General features: G+C 46.1%; 1 non-coding gene across 1 annotated transcript; it reads left to right on the top strand.

The window, feature by feature from the left end:
- The first annotated feature begins 14,072 nt into the window (after window positions 1-14,072).
- Window positions 14,073-14,176, top strand: LOC133256342 (U6 spliceosomal RNA). The gene has a single exon (XR_009739206.1). It is a non-coding gene; the product is annotated as a U6 spliceosomal RNA (small nuclear RNA).
- The last annotated feature ends 13,381 nt before the right edge of the window (window positions 14,177-27,557 follow it).

Below are 27,557 nucleotides of genomic sequence, written 5' to 3'. Positions count from 1 at the left end.
GAAAGATTTTAAGTACAAATTCAATTTCTTTAATAGATATAGGACTATTCATGTTAGTGAAAGTCAGTCGTGTCCAACTCTTTGCAACTCTACGGACTATACAGTCCATGGAATTCTCCAGGCCATAATACTGGCATGGGTAGCCTTTCCCTTCTCCAGGGAATCTTCCCAACCCAGGGATCAAATCCAGGTCTCCTGTACTGCAGGTGGATTCTTTACCTTCTGAGCCATAAGGAAAGCCCAAGAGTACTGGAATGCATAGCTTATCCCTTCTCCAGCAGATCTTCCTGACCCAGGAATCAAACCAGGATCTCCAGCATTATAGGAGGATTCTTTACCAACTGAGCTATCAGGAAAGTCCATATTCAAGCTATTTATACTTTTAAAGAGTTCTGGTAGTTTCTGTCTTTTAAAGACTTTGTCTTATTGTCTAAGTTGTTGAATTTATTGGCACAAAATTATTTACAATATTTCTCTATGGTTTTTTGTTGTTAGTTTATTGGGGGATAAGTGGCATGGAGGAAAATCTGTGCTTTTTAGGTATGTTTTGGTTGTCAAGTTGCGAAGTCGTGTCTGACTCTTTGCTACCCCATGGACTGCAGCATGCCAGGCCTCTCTGTCCTTCAGCATTTCCTGGAGTCTGCCCAAGTTCATGTCCATTGAATTGGTAATGCTATCCAACCATCCCCTCCTCTGCCGTCCTCTTCTCCTTTTTAGGTATATTGTTCTATGAGTTTTAACAAATGTATGCAGTGATATAATCTCTACTATAGTCAAGACATAGAACATCTGCATCTTCCCCAAAAGTTCCTTCATGTTCCCTTAGAGTTCATTCCATTCCTCCAGGTCCCTTGCAACCAGTGACCTAATACCCATCCCTAATAATTTGCTTTCTCTATACTGTCATATAAATGAGATCATATAATACATAGTCTTTGGAATCTGTCTTCTTTCAACTTACCATGTGCTCTGTGTGTATCAGTAATCCATTCTTTTTCACTGCTGAGTAGTATTCCATTGAATGGCTATACCACATTTGGTTATGTGTTCCTCAAAGGAGATTTGGCTTGATTCCAGCTTTGGCAATTGTGAATAAAGGTACCAGAAACATTTTACCACATGTTTTTGTGAAAATATATGCTTTCATTTATCTTGGATAAATATTCAGTTTTTCCTCATGTTTTCTGAAGCTTTCTTATTAGGTGCAAACACATTTAGGGTTATTATCTCTTTGATGAATTTATTCCTGATTCATTAAGAAATGTCTTTCTTTGTCTCTGGTATTATTTCTTCTGTTGTGGACCAATATACTGAGTTCACAACATAGTTTGTTTAAAACAAAAAGTTCCAGAGGGTTCTAGATGGTCTTTCACTCTGAAGAGTGAATTGAGATCAAGGTTATCCTGGTTATCTCAAACTGGGGTTACCAAGCAATGCTTGAATCACCTTCAAATCAAAGTCTAGCCAAGGAGAAATCCAGTTGGCAAGAGGTACTGAATTGCCTTCAAATATTTTTGGATATCACAGTCTCAAATCAACTAAAACCAACAGGAAGTTAAAATTCATTGAAAACTCCTATGTCAAGAGACACAAGCTCTTATGTTTTCCTCAGTCTTATGTTTTCCTCAGATTCTTCAAAACCTTTTATAAATTCAGATAAATCATGCCTGGCTGTGCCCACGATTTCCACAAACATTGAGGACAGAAAGCTGCCCTAATGTTCTTCTATCGTTCCTCCCTCCTTCCTTTTTCTCTCTTCTCATGCATCCCTTTTCTTTCCTCCAAGTCACTGAACATTTATTTATCAAGTGCCTGCTACACATAAAGCACAGTGGTGCAGTGGCAGTCGTTTAGTCGCCAAGTCGTGTCCAACTCTTGCAACCCCATGGACTATAGCCCGCCAGGCTTCGCTGTCCATGGGATTCTCCAGGCAAAAATACTGGAGTGGGTTGCCATTTTCTTCTCCAGAGGATCTTCCTGACCCAGGAATCGAACCCAGGTCTCCTGGATTGCAGGTAGATGATTTACCAACTGAGCTATGAGGGAAGCCCTCCAATCAAGAATACTGGAGTGGGCAGCCTATCCCTTCTCCAGCAGATCTTCCCAACCCAGGAATCAAACCGGGATTTCCTACACTGCAGGCAGATTCTTTACCAACTGAGTTATGCGGGAAGCCCCAAAAACCGAGTGGAGGATGTGGGCATTGATCCCATTACCTCTCATGTGCTAAGTGAGCACTCTACCATTTAAGTTAATCCCCCAGCTAGCACAGTGGTGCAGTTGATCTCAAAAATTTTGATCATGAATAGGAAACACACTTATATCAAAACCCAGTTTGCTCTCTCCATCTCCCCTTTTCCTTCCCTGTCTCTCTTCTGGTTTGGGGATGGAACTGTATCTGCTAACAGAATAGTGGATTCCAAAGCCAAGATCCTGTCTGCAGTGATTCCAATCCTATTGGTGTGGAGTAGAACCCACATACCCTCTTCAAAAGCTGCCCAGATGATTTTAACATGGAGTCAGGATTGAGAAGCGTTCAACAAGTATGCAAGGTCCTTGTATCTCCTTTCCTGGGAAACTGAGGTTAAAATATTGAAGAAATTGGCCCCAAGTCATCTAGCAAGCCAAGACCAGAGCCCCAGTATTCGGCGTGAACGCACACCACACCCCTACATGCCTAAAGAGGCTGAATACACAGGCAACTCAGCGCCCTCTACCTGGCACGGCCTAAGAATGCCTGTCTTCCCTTTTGCTATAGTTTTTAGGCATTTTGTCTCTGCTCTTACTGGTTCTTAATAACCTTGATACTATCAAGAACCTAAAGCGTGCTCACTAATAGCTGGGAAGCATCTTAATAAAGACCTAGACTTTTTCAGCTAATTGACATTAATCATTACCTCTGGTGAAACTGGCTGAGACAAAACCCAGAGCAGGGTTTGTTCTTTCTGTAATTGGTTGAGACTCCATGAGGAAGAGCAGGCCCCATGACGTCCAGGCCTGATCCCCATGGGGTAGAACCAGGCCGAGAGCAGACAGGAGATGAGAACACACACATCTCCCTCCGCTGATCTGATGACAGGGCCAGCCTGCTGACAGCTGACAAGTCTGGTTCAGACACTGGAGCTCAAGCTGGGGTTTAGATTCCCTTGAACGACCTGCACATAAGGAAAGGAAAACACCAACGTGATTTTGACACTTCCTCCCAAGTTCCTTCTCCATTATTATTGTTAGAAATTCCAGAAAGAAACGCACTGAATTAAGCATTACATACATTCTTCTCTGGAAGAGAATTGGGTATGTGGGTTTGGGGTTTATGATTAAAGTTCTTGTGTACCAAGTTACTTGATAACCCAGGAAAAGCCACAGAAACACCATGCCTCGCTTCTCTAGCTATAAAATGTGGTCAACACGTTGACTTCAAAGGCCAGGCTACTCACACTAGCCTTGCTTGAGTTGTCCTGATTGGATGTTGGGTTGTTCAACAAAGGGGTGGGCCTTCCTCCGTAGAAGCAGGCAGGGTCCCAGTGGGGACAGGGGGGTGGGGTGCGGTGATGGAAGGGATTTATGAAAGGACAATTGGCAGGGGTGTGGGTCAGCCTACAAGGGATGACGAAGCACCCAGGGGCTAAGGGCCTTCCTACCCTCAGGCCTGAGGGGACGACGAGAGCAAGCAGTGCCCAGAGTCTGGTGAAGCCCATCACCATAGGAGCCAAGGTCTTCAGTGGAGGCATGCAGCTCCACCAACCCACAGCCTGGCAGGAAGGGATGGGGAAGTAAACACCCCAATCTCACTCTCCCCCACCCCATGATCTCCAGCGTGCCTCCTTTTGGCTGACCCCAGCAGAAAATGAGGGCAAAACAGTCCAGCTGATGCAATCTGCATGGGCCAGCCTCCCAGGACACAGAGCAGGGTGGAGAGGGGGAGAGTGGGTCCAAGGCGCAAACAGAGAACATTTAGTAGAGCTGGACAAACAGCCTCCGAGCCACCCAGAAAGGAACAAACCCTCAAACATGCATCTACGATGCACATGCCTCCTTCAATATTATACCTGATGCATGACTGTTAAACAGGGCTATGTACACAAAAGCACATGACCAACCATAAAGACCTACACATATTCCTATCTATTATCATCATCGTCATTATTATTCAGAGCGGGCTTAGAAACCCCTTTGCCATTGGATGTCAGAAGCTGAGCTAATAAAACAATCTAATAAGATACAGGGGTTGTTATCAGGCTGCTGCATCTGGCCCCGTCTGTAGCACCAAGTAGCCCTGCTGAAAATTCCAACAGCCTAAGCTAGTCACTCAGCCCGCCCGCTGTTGATTTTCCTCTCTCCTCAACTCCCGCAGGGCAGAATGTCAGCTGAGTGGCAGGGAGCCTGCTCACCAAGGGGCTGGATCACTGCTTTGGAGACCCATCCCTCTACTGGAATTTATGAAAAACCACCCATCAAACACAGGGTGGGAGTGCTGGCTCTTTAAATGATGCTTTTCTTTAACGGGAAAAAAAAGTCTGCCAATAAAAGAGGAGAAAGAATCTACTTATTCAAAGATGGAAGAAAAATGTTTTTAATTTGTAACTTTGCTAATTTGATTCCCCTGCTCAAAACTCTTTGATGGCTATCATAGCTAAGGGAATAAATTTCAAGTGCTTTATTTAGCCTGAGCTCTGCCCTCAGCTTTTTCTACCCACACTCCCATTACTCTCCTTCGATTATGTTTCTTCCATCAAAGCGGATTGACTCAGAGCACATTTTTCGGGCAGTTGCAGGTGTGCTGCTACACACTGTTTTTCCATGCTTTAGACCCACGGTTCTCAACTGAGGACAATCTGCCTCTTAGAGGACGTCTGTCAATATCTGACTCTCACTACAGGGGAGGGGAAGGTTCTACTTGTATCGAGTGGGTAGAGTCTAAAGATATTGCTAAACATCCTCCAATGCATAGGGCACTTTCCACAGCAGAGTGATACAGTCCCAGATATCAGTAGTGTCAAGGTTGGGCTTTGATCATGCCTGATGTTCTCCCAGCCCCCACATCAAAATCCTACCTGTTCCCTCAGTGTCTAGACATGCACTGTCCAAGACAGTAGTGACTTGTCACCTGTGGCTAATGAATCCTGGAAATATGACTCGTCCAAACTCAGATGAGTTGCATCAAATACTCATCAGCTTTCAAAGAATGAAAAAAAAAGAATGTTAAATTGTTTCATTAATAATTTTTATATTGATTACGTGTTGAAATGATAATATTTTAGATCTTCTGGGTTACAATATACGTCATTAATTTTACTTGTTTTTGCTTTATTAGTGGGGCTACTAAAAAATGTTAAATTTATGTGACTGAGTAATATTTCTATTAACACTAGTCCAGACCAGGGATTGGCAATTATTTTCTATAAAGGGCCAGATAATAAATATCTTAGTCTTTGCAGACCACATGTGGCCTGCCATGTACTTTTTCCTTTCCTTGACTTCCTAAGCTCCTCTTCCTCCTCCTCCAACCATTCTGAGCTCCAGGGCCATAGAAAATAGGCCTTGGCCCCAGATTAAGCCCATGGGCTGTAGCTGATAGACCTGTGGGATCACTGAGCTACAGAAGCAGTCTTTTCCTCCTGTTCTTTCACAAGGCACTTGTATCTTCCATTTCCTTTGCTCTGTGTGTGTGCTGCGCTAAGTCACCTCAGTGGTGTCCAAGTCTTTGCGACCCCATGGACTGTAACCCACCAGGCTCCTCTGTCCATTGGATTCTCCAGGCAAGAATACTGGAGTGAGTTGCCATGCCCTCCTCCAGGGGATGTTCCTGGCCCAGGGAATGAACCCAGGTCTCTTACGTCTCCTGCATTGGCAGGCAGGTTCTTTACCATTCGTGCCACCTGGGAAGCCCATTTCCTTTGCTTTACCTGGAACTAATGGTAGAACCTAACTCAGAGTGAGTATGAGGGCTGATGGAAAAACAGACAAACAGGGCACTCCAGAACTTTGCTGTGAACATAGCTGTGCTAGTACTTTTAAATAGTGATTATTGTAATTATTAAAAATTAACTATTGAGTTCTAGAGATGAGACAAATGTGAAAAGGATTCTTCTTCTTCTTCTTGTTACAATTATGTTTTTAAAACCCAAGTACTTGTGAAGTGAATTATAAAATCTATAGAACTATGGTCTACTGCTTCCAAAAGCCTGATTGTTTTTCCAGGGAGTTACACACACGCATGAATGTGTATATGTTGGCAGCTCAGAATTAACAGAGTATTTTTTTAAGTTCTGAATTCCTCTCAAATGGGAACGAAGTGTTCTTCTGACCCTTCCTACACTCCATATTACTGTCGACATCTGCAACTAATTGATGATCTATAAGTCAAAACTGTGACCAATGCAAAAAACCTTTAGCGAAGCCTGCCTGGGTTTGGCTGACCTTCCTAATGTATTTCAGATTAAGACTAAAACCAGCCACCTTTTAACTGTTCGACTGAGGACTGAACAGTAGCAGTGAATATTTATCAAACATAAAATAATCACATGATCAGATAACATGCTTCCAGTGAAAATCTGATTTAGAGCATTTAAAAATTTTCACTTGAATTTTTAAAACAAAGACCTTTTTTGAAAGATACAGAGGAATATATTGTCAGTATACAATTTGATGGATTAAAGTCACCCTTTAAACCAAAAAATCAAATTATGATGATCTGAATGTTTTTGTTGTAAAGGAATGACATTTTAAGAAGCAATGGAAAGCAGTAACATAGTATTTTTGATAAGAATTTGAGTCCTGAAATAAACAGACCTGAGTTTGTATCCCAGTTTTGGCATTTTCTAGCTGGGTGATGCTGGACAGGTTACTCAACCTCCCTGAGCCTCTGTCCTCATCTGTGAAATGGGGACAGTGAAAGCTCCCTTTGGGGAATCCTTTTGAGGATTGCTGCTGCTACTGCTGCTGCTGCTAAGTCGCTTCAGTCATGTCCGACTCTGTGCGACCCTATAGATGGCAGCCCACCAGGCCCTGCCGTCTCTGGGATTCTCCAGGGAAGAACACTGGAGTGGGTTGCCATTTCCTCCTCCAATGCATGAAAGTGAAAAGTGAAAGTGAAGTCACTCAGTCGTGTCCTACTCTTAGCGACCCCATGGACTGCAGCCTACCAGGCTCCTCCATCCATGGGATTTTCCAGGCAAGAGTACTGCAGTGGGTTGCCATCGCCTTCTCCGCTTTTGAGGATTAAACATGATATATTTAAAGGGAAGTACATATTTAAATGGCAAACTATGAGTCTCAAACATTAGGGAAAAAAAGACTACAAAATGTACAGTCTGACCAGTAATGATATCTTTTTAAAATTAAATTATATAAAAGTAATGGACTTGATAACCTATTTGTGTGTTTACTAACTGGCCTACTCTGTGCTCTTTAGGAGAATGGTTCAATAAACCTCCCTTATACTTATACTGGCACCAACTACATAGAGTTGCCCATGTGAGAAGCAGCTTATTTCAAGTCAACAACCACATTCCAACTGAAGACTCATACACACTTATTTGCTTTCTTGGCTCAGCATCTTAGTTCTGGAGCCAGTCATCCCAGCTGCCAGTCATGGCTACCTGGCACCAAATTTCAGTTATATTCTCTCTGGAAAATGATGACTTATCTCCTTGAGATTCCCCCAAGGCAGAGCCAGCCTTTTCCATTACATGAAGCTACTGCTGCTGCCGCCGCTAAGTCACTTCAGTCATGTCCGACTCTGTACGACCCCATAGACAGCAGCCCACTAGGCTCCCCCGTCCCTGGGATTCTCCAGGCAAAAACACTGGAGTGGGTTGCCATTTCCTTCTTCAATGCCTGAAAATGAAAAGTGAAAGTGAAGTCGCTCAGTCGTGTCCGGCTCTTAGCGACCCCATGGACTGAAGCCCACCAGGCTCCTCCGTCCATGGGATACTCCAGGCAAGGGTACTGGAGTGGGGTGCCATTGCCCTCTCCTAACACTCTCCAAATTTATTAAAAACTATGCACCTATTTTCATAAGATGTAGTAAAGTCAAACAAGAAACAGAAACTTCATTTCTAAAGCACAATTTTGTTCATTTTTGATCAATGTAATGCAAAAATGCATTTGAAATGATAATGTTTACGTATTTTTAAAGTATTCAATAGCTTGACAATGATGAAGAGACTTCAGAGTTTTTTCACCGCCGTCTCCTGCATGTCTCAGGCTCTGGGGCAGGCATCTGTCTAACTGTAGACATTTCTTTCCACCTGAACTGCTGCTCCTTAACATTGAACTGCTAGCCTACATCCTGACATCTGACATCTCTGACATTCTGACATCTCTGCACACGCAGGATCCCCAGAGGGAAGGCTGCAGGCACAGTGGCCATGTTCTCTTCAAAGTGACACACTCCAGAGCAAGAAGCCTGGTGTTGCATCAGCCTTCCTCCATCTCTGTAGGGTTCTGACCCTATTCAGAGTGCAGGTAAGTATACCAACCAACCAGGCCTCCATGCCCTTCTGGCAGTGGCACCACCTCCAACTGAATATCAGGCCACTAAGGAGCCCTGAACATGATTCTCCAAGGCCACACTTTGGAAAAAAGTTGTCCTCCCACATCTAAAGTCATTGACGGGCTGGGTCAGCCTCTCTTCCTGGATCAGGGGGGATGTGTCCCTTGGGCAATGTAGTATCAGTGGTGGCCAGCACCCTTGGCCCTCCTCCAGCCTCAGCACACCCTGTGGAATGGAAGGGAAACATGGCTATTGACCAAGGTGCTTAGGCGAGGTTCTCATGATGTGTGTGTATCATCTCATTTAATGCACAACAACATCACCCTTGGAATTAGGCCTTTTTCTCCCCATTTAACAGCTGAGGAAGTTGAGGTTCAAGAAGGATAAACCATTTGTCCCCTTTGGTGCTGCAGATCATACCCGGCTGGGTCTGCCCCAAGTGTGACCAGTACTTCAGACTCAGAAGACTACAATAGGCCAGTGTGGGGTGGGTCTCAAACTTGTCCCTTGATGGACACCAGTGTCAGGGTCACTGTGACTGGGTCTTTGTTCCAATGTGGAATGCACATGTGTGCGTGTGTATGTGTGTGCATGCACACACACACACCCTGCAGGGTGCCAAAGGAATATGGCTATGTGGTTCTGCTCTGAGTTTCCTAACTCAGAGCATTGGTGTCCTCAGCTTGGCTTGAATTCCTTCTAAGCTGAGAGTTGGCCAGGCCTTAGAAACACAGGGCCGTCCATCACTCAAGTCTCAGGTTTGCTCCTCAGAGAGCCGGAGTTGACCACAACTGCCTTGGCACCGTTCCATTGTGAGGGAGTCACAGAACTGGCATTTAAGTCCGGAGCGGAAAAAACACCCCAGGCTTGTTCGTTTTTTTCTGACAGGTGCTGGAGCCCATGAAAGGTCAGATTCCAGCTCACAGTCACATCCTGGCTTAGCCGGCTCCAGGCACACAAAGGCCTGTCTGTCTCACCCGAGTGCAGGGAGCAGGGATCCAGGCCAAGGGCTTAACATGGCTGCCTGATGGCCTGTGCCTGCTGATCCGGCCCTTCACGGGCATGGGCCTAAATGAAGCATTGGGAAGCCCAGCTGCCAAAGATGTGTGAAGCAGGAGAAATGAAGAAGAATGCAGGCTTTTTTCTGATTTGTAATTGCAAGAGATATTAACCCCCCGGCAGCCCATGAATCCATAGCCCACGTCCAGCCTGCTGTGGCTCATTTGTAAAAGCCCTGGGACGCTGCTATTTCAAGTTTAAAGCCTTGCGGGGCTGCAAAACAGAGCAACAGTGGTCCCTCCAAGCCCAGCAAGGATGTTGGGAAATGAAGGAGTTTGTTCGCTTCCTTGCTGATGCACCAGGGATCACTTGGAATTGCGGTGTTATTGGAACAGAGGGTGTGTGTTTAAATGCACGTAGCCTCATGCTTTCAACCAGGAGCGTTTGTTTTTGCAGCCTTTATGAAAACATCTCCCAATTCACAATGGCTCCAAGGACCCACATCCTGGATTTTAAGTTCCGCATCAGCAGTGGTAGGCCGAGGTTCTTTAATATGTCTAACTTCTTCAAAAGATGGTCACTTTACCAGCTCTCCCAACCTCTCTAGTTGTGTATTCCTTCCCCTCTCCCTCCCCCACCTTCCTCATAACTTTACACCAAACTGGTGCTGACAGGAAGCCAGAAGTTACAGTGGCTACTGCACACCACCCTATAAAGAAACCTGGGAGATGTTGCTCTTAGAAGTTCATTTGAAATCTTCTGTCAAATAGCAAGCTCGGAGTACCAATAAAATTCTTTTGATCAAGAATAAAAAAGAGAATAAACCTTCTTATGGAATAAAAAACAGTTGCCCTCCTTGGGATAAATTTTCCCTCCTGGTTTTGAGAATCTCAACCCAACAAGAAACCTTCTCAGTAAAACAAACTGAAGTCTAGAAACGGGGGCCCTAGCTGTGTCACAGAGTTGTCACAGAGTTATTCTGGGTCAAAATGTGTTCATACTCATTCTGTGCAGGAGCCCCAGCTTTCTAAGGGGTGAACAGCAAGACACTGACTCCAGATCTCTTCCTTTGTCAATGCTTCCTCCCCATGTGTCCTGAATATGTCCCTAGTCCCTTAAAAGCCCTGTACCTGCCACAGTCAGTTGGTAAGATTCCATCCCATACACTCAAGCGGTGGTTTGACTAAAAGAACACTTGCTGGGAGCCTCTGTGAAAAGCTGAGGTGTCCTTGGGGCTTGTCCCACAGCCACTATGTAACTGAGTCTCCTCATTTCTCACCGGAGAACAGAAACACTTACAACCTTAATAAGCGTATTGGTGGCCACACAGACCATGTGCACACACTGTGCTCAGCTCTTTTCTGACAAGGTCGTATGATCTCCCTACCAGTCTATGAAGCAGGTATGACTCACCCCATTTTGCAGAAAAAGAGTCTGTGGTTTGGAGAGGTACCCTGATATAGTAGACTGCTGCTGCTGCTGCTAAGTCGATTCAGTCGTGTCCGACTCTGTGCGACCCCATAGACGGCAGCCCACCAGGCTCCCCGTCCCTGGGATTCTCCAGGCAAGAACACTGGAGTGGGTTGCCATTTCCTTCTCCAATGCACGAAAGTGAAAAGTGAAAGGGAAGTCGCTCAGTCGTGTCTGACTCTTTGCTTCCCCATGGACTGCAGCCCACCAGGCTCTTCCGTCCATGGGATTTTCCAGGCAAGAGTACTCGAGTGGGGTGCCATTGCCTTCTCTGTGATATGGTAGAATCAGCATACAAACTCACATCAAGCTGGTGTGAAAGATTGTGCTCTTAGCTACTAGGCTTCAATGCCTCTCATCCTGAACATAGCTATTAGGAATCAGTAACCCCTAATAATCTTTTTGGAAAACAGTAGAAAATTTTTACTTCAGTCAAAATAATTATCAATTATTGGGCCTTGTATAGACACCGGGCACAGTGAGGAGCTTTGTGTAAGTCTCTTATAACATTCCTGCAAGGTAGCTAATGTGTCCCCATTTGATATGTCGATGGCTTGATAGAAATGCAAGACAAGGCAAAACCCTGAGCTTGATCCCAGAGTGAGAGGACCTTGGCAGCGTAGCTGGACTACGTACAGTATGAATCCAGCAGCACTGAAACAACTTACTGCTGCATCGCTGTTATTTATTACTATCAGAGATAATAACTATCAGAGATAATAATAATAGAGATGAACGCCACATGTTTTAGGGTTCCCTTCCTGGTGGGTTTGCGTTCGCACTCTGAGGATGTCAGCATTCCAAAAATGTGATTCCTGTGATTTCCCAGACTGCCTGGGGCTCCACACGGATGTGTGTGCATGTGTGGGTGCCTGTGTGTTTGCACACACCCGCCATGTGTGTCTGTCACACTGCAGGGAGCTTTTCCTCATTTAAACAGCCAATTAAAACCCACTTTGGCACTTAACGCATGTCACTGCTGCTCGGCACCCAGCTGCCTTCCCAGCAGGCCTTTAATTTGATAAAGAGCTTCTAATAACGACTAGCAGAGGCCCAGTAAGTTCATTAAACCTTGTCCTTTATTTTGCTTCCAAGGTGTGCCCTCCTTGTAAAAGGCCCAGGGTCTGTGTTTTTGCAAATGACTTTAGACAATGTTCCATGCTCCAATGAGAAAAGTATGTCTGTCATGTCCTGGCAAGTTACACTTAAAGTCTCAATTTCAGCATCATGTCAGGCTTTCACGGAGGCCAGAAGCAGATGGAAAAAACCTCTGCACCCAGTTGTATGGGAGCCAGAGTTAGCAATGGAAGATGCGTTTCCTCTGAGAGTATAATGCTGAAAGACGACCTGGCTGTCATATCGAACTCCATTTATCCCGTTTCTTTAAAGTAATCTGAGAGCCCAGATGGGTTGTATAAACAGAAGAGGAGGTTCCTGGGAGTTCACTAGCTTAATGAAGCCCGTATGTTTGACTCATGTAATAAGTATTTAATCATGCTGATGAAATTCATTTAAACCTCAACCGCACAAGCTGGTGCTGGAGCCCTAGTAATGTCCTACATCACCTGAGCTAACGCTGCTGGAGCAAGATATGCGAGACAGAAAGTTGGTGACATTTCACATGGTAAATGGGCTTTGGATGGTGGTGCAGGGGAGAGAGAATGAGCTGTGAGACGCTGACTTTGAGCTCCACTGCTGCGGAGTCCTTGAAGTTCTGCTCCGCAGTCACCCCTGGTGCGGTGCTACAGGCTGAGTAATAACTCATGTGTCTTCTCTGCCGAGATTCTGAGTGATCAGTGCAGAGAAGATACATCAGTTCGGAAGCTTTCTACTGCTAGTAACAGAAATCGCAGCCCACAGAGATTCAACAACCTGGAATATTTTGGAATGCACAGAACTAGAAGTCCTGAAACACAGTGCTTTCAGCAGCTTCATCACATCACCGAGGACCTGAGTCCCTTCCCTGTCTCTGTTCTAAAATCCATGATGTATGAGTTGTCCTCAGGCCAGCTGCCTTCACAACCACAAGATGCCTGTCAGTACTAACTGCAGTGGAGTATGAATTACTGCAGTGAAATAAGAGAAGCAACCCCTTCCTTTATTGATAAAGAAAACTTTTCTTAAAGCACTCAGTACTGCCCCAGAATATTTTTTGGTCACAAGCCAATTACTACAGAGAGATGGCATCACCATGATTGACTTTGACCCATGGTCCCTGGGTGGCCATAGGGCAGCTCATATCAGCTCAAAAGAGCTGACAGCACACGTCTCTCCCCACACCCTCCATTTGGTGATCTCCTGTTGGTAGCCTGAGACTGTCCGTGGTGGGCATATTTACACCACAGGAACTGGCAAACATGATACAGGGTTTTTCTTTTCCCTAAAGAGCCATCTTGAAGATAAACATCTAGCAAAAGGGATAAACATTATTGCAAAAGGGTCCCCTTCCTTCAGGCTGAATGCCAGAACAAAACTGGGGTTCTTTTAGCTAGGAAGAAAAATAGGGAGGTGGACTCAGAACAAAAATCAATATGATCTGAGGAGGGCTCTGATGCTTGCTCATTCTCTTTGGAAAACACAGCACTGGGGGTCTGAGTAAGACTAAAAAAACTCATAAATAGGGGAATCCAAGTGACTTTAAAAATATTCCAAAAGAACCTGCCTGGGTAGGAAACACTTGTTTTTGTCAGTTGACCTCATTTTCCTGCCAAAATTGAAAACTTCTCTACCAACGCTCTTGGTTTCCTTTTAGCTAAAATGGCTCCCTACACTTAATGTATTTCACAGTCACCTGGGAGAATCTGCTGAAACTGCAGGGGCCCAGGTGGTTTCCCTCACAATCTGGTTCAGTGGGTCTGGTGTGGGGACCAGGAAGCTGCACTTTAACAGCATTCTCCTCCTCAGTGACTCCAACACGTTATCCGAAATGCATTTCCATGGAAAAAAAAAACAAACATCCCTTGATAATCTAACTCAGAGTTTGGTAAACTATAGCCCTTGAGCCTAGAAATGTTTTTGTAGTCTTAAATGATTTTGAAAGTCAAAAGAATACTGTTTTGTGAATACCGTTCTGTGAATACTGTTCTGTGATGTTAAAATCATGTGAGTGCTCGCTTTGGCAGCACATACACTAAAATTGGAACGATACAGAGATTAGCATGGCCCCTGCACAAGGATGACATGCCAATTCACAAAACGGTCCATATTTTTACATATGTATACCTGTGACTGATTCATGTCGATGTGTGGCAGAGGCCAACACAATACTTAAAGTAATTATCCCCCAATTAAAAAAAAAGAGGGAAAAATTCTGTTTGAAATAATTAAAAAATGATATGAAATTCAAATTTCAATGTCCACAATAAAGATTTATTGGAACATGGCCTCACATCTGTTGTCTGTGGCTGCCCTCACACTATAATGGCAGAGTTGAACAGTAATGACAGAGACAATATGGCCCAAATAAAGCCTAAAATATCTACTCTCTGGCCCTTCAGAGAAAACAGTTTGCTAACTCTTGGTCTAATATGTTCCATTCAATGAAGAACCAATGCAATCGGAAAGACAATTCCCTAGTAGATGGGTTTCCAGCTGATTAAAACCTGGAGCACATCCAGATAACCAGCACTTCTGTTCCCCAGAGCACTCCAACCCATGGGGAGTCCCCTTACCCTGGTACACAATAATAACAATGATCATTATGACTTACATTATATAGAAAATTATGATTTGCAAATCATACTGACATGCAGTCTCCAACATCACATGGTAGGTATTATTACTATTATCTTTGTTTTACAAAGATATAAAGCAATAAGATCATGAGTATCATGAAGAAGAATTTGGACTCCACCCTTTGTATCCTCATCCTATCCATGATCCAGTCATTAAAACAAAGTTGTAGATATTTATTCATAAAGAAATATGGTCAAAATGCATTATGAAATTTAAAAAAAAATAGGCTTTCAAATTGTGATGCTGGAGAAGACTTTTGAGAGTCCCTTGGACTGCAAGGAGATCAAACCAATCAATCCTAAAGGAAATCAACCCTGAATATTCATTGGAAGGACTGATGCTGAAGCTCCAATACTTTGGCCACCTGATGCAAAGAGCCAACTCTTTAGAAAAGATCCTGATGCTGGGAAAGACTGAAGGTGAAAGGAGAAGCGGGTAGCAGAGGATGAAATGATGAGATAGCATCACTATCTCAATGGACATGAACTTGAGCAAACTCCAGGAAATAGTGGAGGACAGGGAAGCCTGGTGTACTGCAGTCCACAGGGTAACAAAGAGTTGGACACAACTTAGTGACTGAACAACAACAACAAAAGGGGAAGGCAGGGAGGGATAAATTAAGAGTATAGGATTAACAGATACACACCACTATACATAAAATAGATGAACAACAAGGATTTACTGTATAGCACAGGGAACTATATTCAAACTCTTGCATAACCTATAATGAAAAATAATCAAATATGTATATATGTGCCTATATATATATATATATAAAAAAACCAAACCACTTTGATGTATACCTGAAACACTGTAAAGCAAGTGCACTCCACTTTAATTTTTTAAAAAATAGGCTACAGAAGAGCCATATATCACTTATGGGAAAATATCACTAGAATATAAGAGAGTCAGATCATCTGTGCTCAGATCCTAGCTCTGACACTTCCTGGTTATGTGACTGCTATGAACTGAATACTTGTGTCCAAATATTCTGTCTCAAATCCAGATGTTGGAGCCCTAATCTCCAGGGCAATGCTGTTTGGAGGTGGGGCCTTTGGCAAGTAATTAGGATTAGATGAGGTCATGAGGGTGGGGACCTCCTAGGGAGATTAATGCCCTTACAAAGAGAGAAAGAGACATGAGATCTCTCTCTCTCCCTCTCTCTGCCACGTGAGGATAGGGTAAAAAGGCAGCCATCTGCACACCAGGAAGTAGGCTCTCACCAGATACTGGGTCTACCTGCACCTTAATCTTGGACTTTGCAGCCTCCAGAACTGCAAAAAGTCTTTATTGTTTAAGCCATTCAGTTTACGGTATTTTGTTAGAGCAGCTCAAGCAGACGTGACCTTGGGAAAGTCACATAAACTCTGGAAGCCTCACTTTCCCCATCTGCAAAATGAGTATAATAAGAATATATACTTCATGTGGCTACCACGAGGACTGAATGAGAAAACCTGTACATGGTAGGGAGAAAAATGGTGCCCCCAAGATGTCTGGGTCTTTGGAAGTCTACGCTCAAGGTTTCACCCCAACCAGGTAAGTCCAGGAGGAGCTGAGAGGCGCCCTTCCCCCTGCCATCCCCAGGAGCAGAGGAAACCAAAGCAGCTGGTGGCTGCCTTAGAATCGTCCTGGGAGTCAGAGGGTAGGTGGTATTTCTGCTTTGTCTCAAGTTATATTTTGGAAATTTACTTGCTTTATCTGAATATCCTAGATTTAACTATTGTTTGGAATTTTGACTAATTTACCTAGTGCTTCTTAAATATATGAATTCCTAATAACCCTCATGGAAAGCAGTATAATTTCTTTATTAAGCACATGAGCAGCGGAGTCATGTAGAATTCTTGGCTCTCCCAATTACTAGTTGTGTGATAATTATTTCTCAGGAAGTTCAGTTTCTTCATCTGTGAAAGTTGGGAAAAAAGGGTTTCCTGACAAGTTGTTGAGAGGATTCAGTGAGATGATGTAAAGTACTTAGCATAGTCCCTGAGAGGCAGTGAGTGCTCCAAAGTGGTATCATACATTATAATTCCCCGCAATATGCCTTCAGGCTTCCCAGATGGTGCAGTGGTAAAGAACCTGCCTGCCAATACAGGAGATGCAAGAGATGTGGGTTCAATCTTTGGGTCGGGAAGATTTCCTAGAGGAGGGCATGGCAACCCACTCCAGTATTCTTGGCTGGAGAATTCCATGGAGAGAGGAGCCTGACAGGCTATAGTCCATGGGGTCACAAAAGAATAGGACATGACTGAACACACACACACACACACACACACACACAATATGCCATCATCCTGAGAGCAGGGACTCCTGGATCAAGCACTGTGGGCACCTTCCCCACATCCCAGAGTCTCCAGCCCACAGTTTGTTTGGCTCTGCTGATGAAAGGAATACAGGCAGGCCCCTCAAGGCTGGGGAGGCCACCAGAAACCAGAGGGAAGGCAGCTACATGCAGCAGCCTGGTGCACTTGGAGAAGCAGCCCTGGCACCCCACCCCACCCCCCACCTTGAGACCGGACATGTCCTGCTACTGCCTGCCACCTTTGGAGCTGAAAGCCAACTGGGCTGGCTTACGTCAGCTCTCCTGAGCAGAACACAGAGGCACTGCCACAGGGTGAGCACGAGAGCCATGGTGCTGGACTGTCTACACGTGCTTCCACTCGCCAGTGCACAGCAGAGAGAAAAGGATCTGATCTCACTGAAAGGCTGCTCTTGCTTTTTGCTTGTGATTTCCTGCAGACACCGGCCTCTACCTGGTAAATGCCCAAATACCCCCTGTAGGTTCAAGAAAGTTATGATTCTTTGCCAAGGAACTATGGCCTTCAAGGGCTTCCCAGGTGGCTCAGCAATAAAGAATCCATCTGCAATGCAGAAGACAAAAGATTAATCCCTGGGTCAGGAAGATCCCCTGGAGGAGGGCATGGCAACCCACTCCAGTATTCTTGCCTGGAGAATCCCATGGACAGAGGAACCTGGTGGGCTACAGTCCACAGGGTCCCAAAGAGTCAGACACGACTGAAGGGACTGAGCATGCATGCATGGTCTTCAAAGCTGGCGACACTGCGAGGTACTCCCCCACCTCCCTCCCACTCTGTCTTGACTGTGCCTCTCCATGTTCTGGATCCCAAGGATGCCACTGCCTTGATAGAACCCAAGAGCAATGCAAGAGTGCCATTTTCCCGTTCTCCTGTGACTGCTTGGAATAAAGGCATGATTTGGAAGAAGTTCAAGACCCACTCACTGCACAGCACAAACAGAGCAGGTTCAGGGTATCAGCTGCTCAAGGGCAGCACTGACAGGGAAACTGTTACGACTGCTCAACTCTCATGGAAGGAAATTCAGACACTTTGGTTCTTCATGCCAAGAAATCAAGCTAAGATTTATGGATTCTTATAGATGGAGGGGTTTTCCTGGTGGCTCAGACAGTAAAGGATCTGCCTGCAACGTGGGAGGCCAGGGTTCAATCCCTGGATCAGGAAGATCCCCCAGGAGAAGGAACTGGCACTCCAGTAAGCTTGCCTGGAGAATCCCATGGATAGGGGAGCCTAGTGGGCTACAGTCCATGGGGTCACGAAGAGTTGGACATGACTGAACAACTAACACACACAGATGGGGGAGGGAAAGAGAGAAAGAAGGACAGAAAGAAAACCCAACCTCACAGTCTTGAGCCAGGCCTGCTACAGGTGGGAAGTGGATCCTGGCAACCGACAAAGCCATAGAAAGAACACGATGGCTGGTGCCCGGGCACCACACAAAGAGCTGAAGAAATGCCAGCGAAATGGATGTGGCTGCCGATCAACAGCCATCATCCCCCAACAGCAGGTGCAGAGAGGATATGGGCCAATGGAACCTCTTTTTGTCATCACACGCAATAGGACCACAGGGTATGAAACCTGTTTGTCCTGGGAGGAGGGTGCAGAAAGAGCAGAAGGAAAAAGTGACTGGCGCCCTCGGGATCCATAAATCACTGGAACTGAGAGACCATGCCTGGGGAAGTTGGAGACTCTACTTGGCACAGTGCTGGTGGTGAGCCTGAAGGTCATAAATCACCAGGCTCTGCCAACCACAGCCTCTCCCCGTGGCCCCGTACAAAAGTGGTGGTGGTTTTGCTGGCTCTGGGGCAGGTGTCTGCCAGCCGATGGGATGCAGCCCTTGGGTGTGATGGGGGAGAGAGCTGAGTGGCTAGCTGTCCCTGGGAACTTGGCCTGATGGCCTGGAAGAGTTGGAATGTCCTTGGCCAGCTCTTTGTAAGCAGTCAGAGGCGATCAGGAGATGAGTCTCATGATCAGATGACTTGGGCTTGCCGGGGTATTTTTCCCAGGTTTCGGAATCATCTGAGGTCACTTGAGTGTCCTTGTCGTCCTTGTTGGGTCCCTCAAGTATAGCTCCCCGAGTTCTAATTGTTCAGCTGTGCTGCATTTGTTTAACTCGTGTGCTGAATTCAATGGGCTTGCCAAAGAGGTCGATGTGTCAAAACAGACTTTTAATAGTTTACCTCGCCCCATGCATCAGTTAGTGGCTGTACACAAAAAGGGACAGACTGCCAACAGCGGTCGTGCCCCTCCCTACCCTCCCAGATGGGCTACGTGTATCCCTGCTCGTACACCTGTGACGGTCCTGCCATCTGGCAAACACTTAACAATGCTTCAAGGCCCTGCTCAAATGTCCTGTCTCTGGGAAACCTTACATGACATCTCCCCCATCACACACTAGAGGATTCACAAGAGTCCTTTTTTCCTTCACTTGCTTCATAAATGATTCTTGAGCCCCTACTATGTGCCAGATGCTGTTCACACGAGAGAAAATAGGATGGATGCAGCCTCTGTTGGAGCTTATTCTGTTGTGGATTTAAGAGTTAATAACGTTTAAATAAATGAAATAGTCACACCTGGTAAGTGCTTTAAAGGAAATAAACAAGAAGCCTAAAGCAAATGACAAGGAATAAAATGGAGAAGTTGCCATAGGCTAGGCAATAAAGAAGGTCTCTGTGAGGAATGATAGTGGAAGCTGGAAGATGAAGAGGGACCAGCAGGGGACGAGGTGTGCAGAGAAGGCTGGTGAGCAAGGACAGAGGCCCTGCAACAGAAAAGAGTGAGGCGAAGAGCATACAGGACCAGGAGTCATACGATGGAGGCGGGCAATGCGTGCTCGGGGGCCTTCAATCACGTGGTATTTCACCCTTTCTTGGCAGGTGTTCTGCTCCACAGTTACCCCTGGTTTATTTCCCTGTCTTCCAAGCTGAGTGAGGGCCCTTCAATGGCAGGGCTGTGTCTTGCTCCTGATTATATCTTTGGCACTACCACATTCAAGGTATCATGGATGGATGAGATGGGCAGTTGGGCCTTGACCACCTGAGTAGGTTTCACACCTGTCTACCCTTCCCCCTCCCTCCCCTTCCAAGGGTGAGGAAGAAGCCCGCCAAGTGGCCGAAGTAACTGACCTGGCCTTCGTCCTGAGATGACCTTGGCACCTGAGACAGAGAATCCACAGCCCTGGAACTTCTGCAGGCTCTGAGAGCCTTTCCAGCTGCTGGCGGTGCCAAAGGTTCTCAGCAAGACTCCTTTTATGGACTCATCCCTGCCTTGAATGCGTGCCTGAACTTCGTGATCAGTTTCTGCCTATTGTTTCAGAATTGTTCTATATGATATCTGGTAAAAATGAAGCAAGTAATATATGCACATCAACACACAATCTGATTGTGGCAGCAGGTCTTCCCAGGTGATGCAGCGGTAAAGATGAGGATTTTTGATCACAGGGATGCTTTTCTGTTCCAGTTCAACACATGCTCCCATGCCAAGCATAGGGATGTCAAGAAGAAGAATTTAGCCCCTGCCTTCAGGAATTTACAGGCTAGTTAGGAAAAAAAAGACTCGCAAACAAGTAAATACCTGAAAATGTGTTAATTGCTATGCTTTGAGCATCGGTTCAGTTACAGATAAGGGGATCAGTGTTACCTGGGGTGGAAAGAGATGGTAGGGGGCACTGAAAAGGTTACCATTTGGGAGAAAGTACACATTGACCAGGCTGCCAAGCAAGGACACTGCAGGCAGAAGGAGCAAAATGAGCAAGGAGCAAGGAGGTCAGAAAGGGTACACTGTACTCACTGCGAGTGAATCTGGCTAGGTTTGAGAGCTGGAGGCTGGGGGAAAGAGGAGGGGGGCAGAGGAGGGTTAGAGGGAGATTTGTGTGCTGGGTTGAAGAACTTGGATTTTATCCTGTTGGCACAGAGAGCCCCTGAAGAGCTTTAAGTAGGACAGAAGGTAGAGAGGTCATACTCACACTGGGGAAAAACTGCTGGGGTGGCAGTGTGGAAATTGGATGGGAGGAGATCAAGCCAGGAGACCAGGAAATCAGTTCAGGCACAAGTGAGAGTTCTCACTGGGTTGTAGCCAAGGACCGAAAGAGAAGGAAGATTCTGGAGGAGCTGGAATTCCTAGACCTGAATGCTGCTTCAGAGATGGGGAAGGAGTTGGGATCCCAGAGTTCCCTGGGGGAGGAAGATGGCACTGAGGTGGAATGCAAGGAGAGGAATCGATTTGGCGGGAAATTCATCCTGTTTTGGACAGCTTCAGTTTGATGTACTCAGTATCAGTTAGACTTGAGCAACTGGGGTTCCTGCCTTCAACCCTACCCTTTAAGGGCCCGATTTTCACCTTCCTGGGTCACACCACTTTCATGAAGCAATGAAAAGTCTGTGTGACCACGAGGATGTGTCCACCTAGATCCAGTGACACCCACCCCACAACCCGCCACCTCTAGGCTTGTTCTAGGGAACTGGAGCCTGGAAATTCCAGGTCCAAATGGCCTCAGCCTGTGCGCTCTTCCCAGGTCTGACCTCCAAAGGGTAGCCCATGTGCACACTCCTGGCCCCAGGCAGTGGCCAAGTGGTGGTGTTTTGGTGGGATGGAGAGCCAGAGCTAGGGCTGGGGTGTCTATACAGTGTGTGTATATGGAGGACCCTCATTGTGTGGACAGAGGTGGGTTTGCCAGAGAAGGACTCTCCATTTCTCCCCCATAAATGCCAGGAACAGAGCTGGAGGTGACCTGTGAAGTTGTTTTCCTGTTTGTTTTTTTTAATGTGGATCATTTTTAAAGTCTTTATTGAATCTGTTACAATATTGTTCCTGTTTTAACTTTTGGATTTTTAGGCGTGAGGCATATAGGATCTTAGATCCCCAACCAGGGATCGAACCGGCACTCCCTGCAGTAGAAGGTGAAATCCTAAGAATTAGACCACCTGGGAAGGCCCCTGGGGTTGTTTCCTTACTGTTCTGAAATTTCTTTTCTGCACTTCCCAGGTGGCCCTACAGGTGAAGAACCTGCCTGCCAATACAGGAGATATGAGATGTGGTTTCGATTCCTGAGTTGGGAAGATCTCCTGGAGGAGGAATGGCAACCCACTCCCAGTATCCTTGCCTGGAGAGAGGAGCCTGGTGGGCTACAGCCCATAGTGTTGCAGAGAGTCAAACATGACTAAAGCAACTTAACACGCACAACCCCACCTCTGAACAAAGAACAGTGAAGAGGGGATTGCATGAGTTTGTGCAACTCCTGTGTCTCCAGAGAGACAAAGACACACCTAGATGCCCAACAGGTGGCATAAAAGACAAAGAGAGGGTCCCTGCTCCTTCCAGCCTGTGATCCTAACCCAGGCTTCTCTGCAGAGTCTTTTTTTTGTTTGTTTCTTTAACAGAAACCAGTGGGTCCCTCCCAGCCCTCTGCTCCGATAACAGTCCTGTGTCTTCTCCTGGGGAGCGGCCGTCGGGATGATCTTCTGTGTTTGGCCACTTCATCAACTCATCGTCTTTTTAATAACCACATGGGAAAGCATATTCTTTCACATTTGCCTCTTCATGTCTCCTTCCTCCAGCAATTTCTTCTCTCTCTCTTTCTGTCTCTGAAACCTTATTATTGGTGCTTTACAGAACACACTGAGCTATAGATTGCCTAAAGAGCATGCTCTGTAAACACACATGGCCCTCTCTCTGAATCGTCCAGATCTGGCCCAGCTGTACAACATCACCTGTCCAGCTTTTTACTTGTGCACAGCCCAGAAGCTTTGTGATGTGGGACCCAGCTTCAAAGCTACTCTGTTAGCAGCCAGGAGCTCCGTGGGCACAGTTCACCTTAGATCACCATGAAGAACCGGAGCAGCCCAGGTCAATGGCCCAGGCCCAGGCCCAGGCCCCTGGCAAGGCGAGCAGAGCCCTGCTGCAGCCTAAGGGAGGGGCAGGGGGTGACTTCAGGCCATAAGGAGCTGCCTGACATCTGTGTCCCTAGGGTGTTTCATAAGCCCGGCCAGCTCCTCAGCATTGTTTCAGGGGAAGATGGGCTCCTGTCGCTTTATCACCCCATCACTTTCCCTGGAAATAACTCTTGTCCTGGTGGGAACCTTGTTCCACATGAAGGTGTGGAGATGATGCACTTATCAAAAAAAGTCAACTCTGGCCTAAAAGAAAATGGTGCATGGTCTGCCTTCCACAAGAGCCCTTTGCAGTTCCTTTTAATTAGCTGACGCTGTGCTCCCCTCAGGTGCAGAGAGCCTGGATCCCTCTGTCAACAGCTCTATCTATAGCGGCCCAGGGCCGAGCCCAGCCTTCACCCCAGGCCCCTCTGCCTGCACAGCGCTCACTGACCCCGGGGCTCAGCTGTGAGAATCAATCATCTCCTTCCAGAACTCATCATTCAGCAGCTGCAGGGCCTCAGCTATTTTTATCGCCCCAGGAAGCCGGCAGCCAAGGACGTGCCTAGCTACCTTTGCGGGAGGTGCTGCTGCAGAAAGGAGCTGCGGGTTGTCAGGGCAGCTGAGCCTCTGCCTCAAGGTTAAATCCAAAGGGCCTGACCTGGAACAGAAGAGCACTTGACCCTCCTCTGCTCTGCAACAGCAAGGTGGGGACGGGTCCGGGGACGCTGCCGAAGGACTTGGGGCAGGAGGGGGACAAGGGTATGCCTGGGCTCAACAGGGGTATCAGAGATCACAGCATCTCTGGCAGCTGGCCTCCATGACCTGCATGGTCCTAGACAACAACCAACACTTCTGGGGCACTTTCTGTGTGTCAAGCCCTGTACTGAGCCTGGCAATTCAGGGTCTGCCCCCAGGGCTGTCCAGGGTCTAGAGAGGCTGAATCACTCAGAGCAGCACAAAACCCAGTCTGCCCATTACCCTCATCCCTTTGCCAGCCTGAGTTTACAACTCTCTTCCTGCTTGGCTCCCAGCAGAGGAACCTGTATGGTGGGCGTTAAGAGCAGGGTGACGCAAAGCATTTTATATTTGTAAAGGTTCATCTGATACCCTAAACAAGCCCCTTCAGCACAGTCCTCTGAGGTAAGTCAGTATTTTTAGTCTGTTTAAAAATAGTCTGGATGGCCAGTGTCTCAGCTGCCTGTGTACACGTGTGCTCTGCTAAGTGGGAAAAGTGCAACTTAGCCACTGTCCTAACCGTGAAGGGGGGAAGGGCTCAGATTCCCCGGATCTCTCTCACCTCCAGAAAGGAAAGAAAGGGGTGTGGGAAGGAAAGATGAGCTCCAAGGCTCTGTTTGTTGGCAGCCCTCTGACCTCAGGGGAAGGGAAAGCAGAGCCCTTGAAACACTCTCCGGGAAGGATGGGCAATGAGGGAGCTGATGCTCTTGATCATGTTCAAGCTCCAATGAGGGAGAAAGAAATGAGTTTGGTGGGTCTAGGCTTTGTTCCCCACTGAGCCAGGGAGACAGTGGAGTGCCCAATGCCTTCCTTCTCTGTTCAGGAATGGCTGGAAGACCTGGCCAAAGGCAGCATACCCAAGGTGGACAAGGAGCTGCCCAGGGAATGTTACCTCTCTAAGGGCAGGGGGCAGGGGCAAGGGCCTGCTTGGGTTACCCGAGGCAGTGGGTGTCCTTGCCTGGGTGAGGCAGTGGCACTAGAGGTCCTGAGAGGTTTGTGGACCCACGTCAGGGTCCTGGAGTCCAGCCAGGCCAAGAACTCCCTTCATGCCTCAGGCTCTCTGAGGCGCTGAGTGACCAGACATTTTGCTGCCCTGAAATAGTCTCTAACACAGCCAGTGCCAAATTAGCAAATCATTTAAAGAATCGTGTTACTTGACACTCTTACTTGACACTCTCCTTTATAGCTGGGGAGTATGCAAATTGACCTAACCTTTCTGGAGGACAATCTGGCAATTAGTATTAGACCTTAAGAATATTCACACCCCTTTGAGCTCATTACTTCTGCTTTATAAATTTCCCCAAAGCAAAGACTGCCCAACTATAGCAGACTAGTGAAATGAATGCAACTATTCAATGAAGTACTGTGTCATTAAGGGTTTAGTGACAGAGAAAGTGCTAAAAATGTAATGGTCAATTTTAAAAGGCAGAATAAAGATGTATATAGAGTATGATCTCAAGATTTTTGTTATTCTAACAGTTACTGGAAGAAGAAAGGTCCTTGTTTAAGAAAATTCATTCACAAATCCCTTGTATTAGGAAAGAGAACTTGAGGGTCTGGTGTTGAAAGGTGCAGACCAACAGGAGGTTTGGGGGTCTATGTTGGCTTGTGGGGGAGAAGGGGATTTGGAACCAAAGGTGGAGGAGAGAGCTGAAGATATGAGTCCCAGATCCCCAGAGTCAGACATTCCCCAAGGGGGGCGGGAGGGTGGTGTTGGGCTGCCTGCAGGGCACAAAGATGCCTGGCCCTCCATTTGTAGGTGCTACTATGGCTGCAAGCTAAACTCTAACTCTGCCCCACCTGCCATTTTCAGTAAAGTCCGTTTTAACAATAAACGCTTTGTGTGAGTGGACATTTGGGATGGAAATCCAAAGAAAGACTTAGTATTCATCTAGGTTCATGAAATGCAGAACAACGCAATTAAAATGGCTGTAGAAACAGACGCTTGGAGACTGAGGTGATCCAGAGGACATGAGACTCCTGGAATTTCCAGAACACTAGGAAAGACTTCGGGCTTCTGAAGAACATGCAGCAGGCTTGAGCCTCGTCAGAAACAAGAAGGGCTGGGAAATCCTTGTTGATGTCTGACTGCATGTAGATGTGCATGTACACGCACACACACAGGACTGAAAGAAGCAGGACCAGCATTGCAACAGTGGTTACTCTCGAGTACAGGGATTATGATGACATTTACTTTCTTTTTTATATGGTTTAGAATTTTCCAACTCTGGTATAATAAATGTATATTTTGTAACTAAAAAAATGTAGATACAAAGCACCGCCAGTGCATATGGCATGTGGAGTGTTTATATTTCTCTGTGGGTGCTCTGCCCTTGGGCTGATGAGAAGCCAGGAGGACCCAGACCCAGATCCTGCCACAGACACCAACTCCCCCTGGAACTCCGTGAAGTGCTGGGGCGGGGGGCAGAGCCCACTAAAGCCCCCATGCTGGAGCTCTGGGATGCGCCGGACGTGCTCCAGTCTCGGCCACAGCTCACATCATCAGGTCTGTGAAAGGGAACCTATTTCCCTGCAAATTGAGGCACAGTTACCACTGTTGGAAGGATATAATCAACCATGTCTCCTGGTGTCTCTGCCTTCCTTTGATCTCTGTTTATATGTATCTTCTAAAAGCTTGCGAGTAAAATATTCCACACTGATTTTTGACTTTGAATTTTTCTTCTCCTTATAATAGATGAGAAGCCTAAACTGCTGGATTAGTTCTCTTTTCTCTGTTCTTTTATTAAAGGGAAACTGCAGATAGTAAATGGAGATGAAAAGACAACAACCCATATGCTCACTGTACCTTTGGGTGGACAAGGCAACTATTTCTGTCTCAGATGATAATATGTTTACACCATCACACTTAGAACTTCTCTATCATTTCCTGTGTGGGGATGCAGAAATGCTTCATTGTCCAACCATTAATTCTCAAACCACTCTGAGGAAAAAAGAGAGGAAGCTGGAGGAAATTAATTGCAGTGTCCTTTCTCTGGATGGCACCCTCAAACTTTTTTGACTATGGCCAACTTAGACCTGGCAGAAGTCCCCACAGCCCCTCTGCCTGTTCGCCCTTTTGAAAAGAAAAAATGCAAAACTCAGTAACAATAAAAAAAAATTAGAGGAATAAACAAGAATTTTTCATTCACTTTATAAAAACATTATAAACTTGAACACACGAGTTTATACTATATTTATTATATATAATACCTATTTCTCATGCATCTTTATTTTATAATTTAATATGTAAGTATTTCACATTGCATTATATTTTATACTATGAAGCAATGTAGTTCAGAAGCTTGCTGCTGCTGCTACTGCTAAGTCGCTTCAGTTGTGTCCGACTCTGTGTGACCCCATAGACAGAAGCTCACCAGGCTCCCCCGTCCCTGGGATTCTCTAGGCAAGAACACTGGAGTGGGTTGCCATTTCCTTCTCCAATGCATGAAAGTGAAAAGTGAAAGTGAAGTCGCTCAGTCGTGTCCGACTCTTAGCGACCCCATGGACTGCAGCCTACCAGGCTCCTCCGTCCATGGGATTTTCCAGGCAAGAGTACTGGAATGGGGTGCCATTGCCTTCTCCAGTTCAGAAGCTTAGTAGTGCTTAATTGTTCTTAGTAGGCTTCAAGTAAATAATCTTTGGTAGTCTACAGTAATGCAGGTTTGTAGAACTGGGCACCATTTGCATGAAAGCAGTCACATTTCGGATTTCACGGTCTCTCCCTGGCTCTTCCCTCGAGGAGGCCTTGGACCATCTCTCCCTGAGTAACAGCAGTGTAGGCACTTTGTGCATGAACCATTTTTGTTGGAAAATGACGCCTAAGCATAGCGGTGCTCTCATTGGTAGAAAATAGACACTTATTTCTAACCACAATTTTTCTTTTCACTTCCTCTAAGGGCATGGCAACCCACTCCAGTATTCTTGCCTGGAGAATCCCAT

This window comes from Bos javanicus, chromosome 10 (assembly GCF_032452875.1).
Source record: "Bos javanicus breed banteng chromosome 10, ARS-OSU_banteng_1.0, whole genome shotgun sequence".
NCBI classification, from domain to species: Eukaryota; Metazoa; Chordata; class Mammalia; order Artiodactyla; family Bovidae; genus Bos; species Bos javanicus.
The sequence above is the reverse complement of the archived record's forward strand: the minus strand, read 5'-3'. Positions and strand labels throughout refer to the sequence as shown.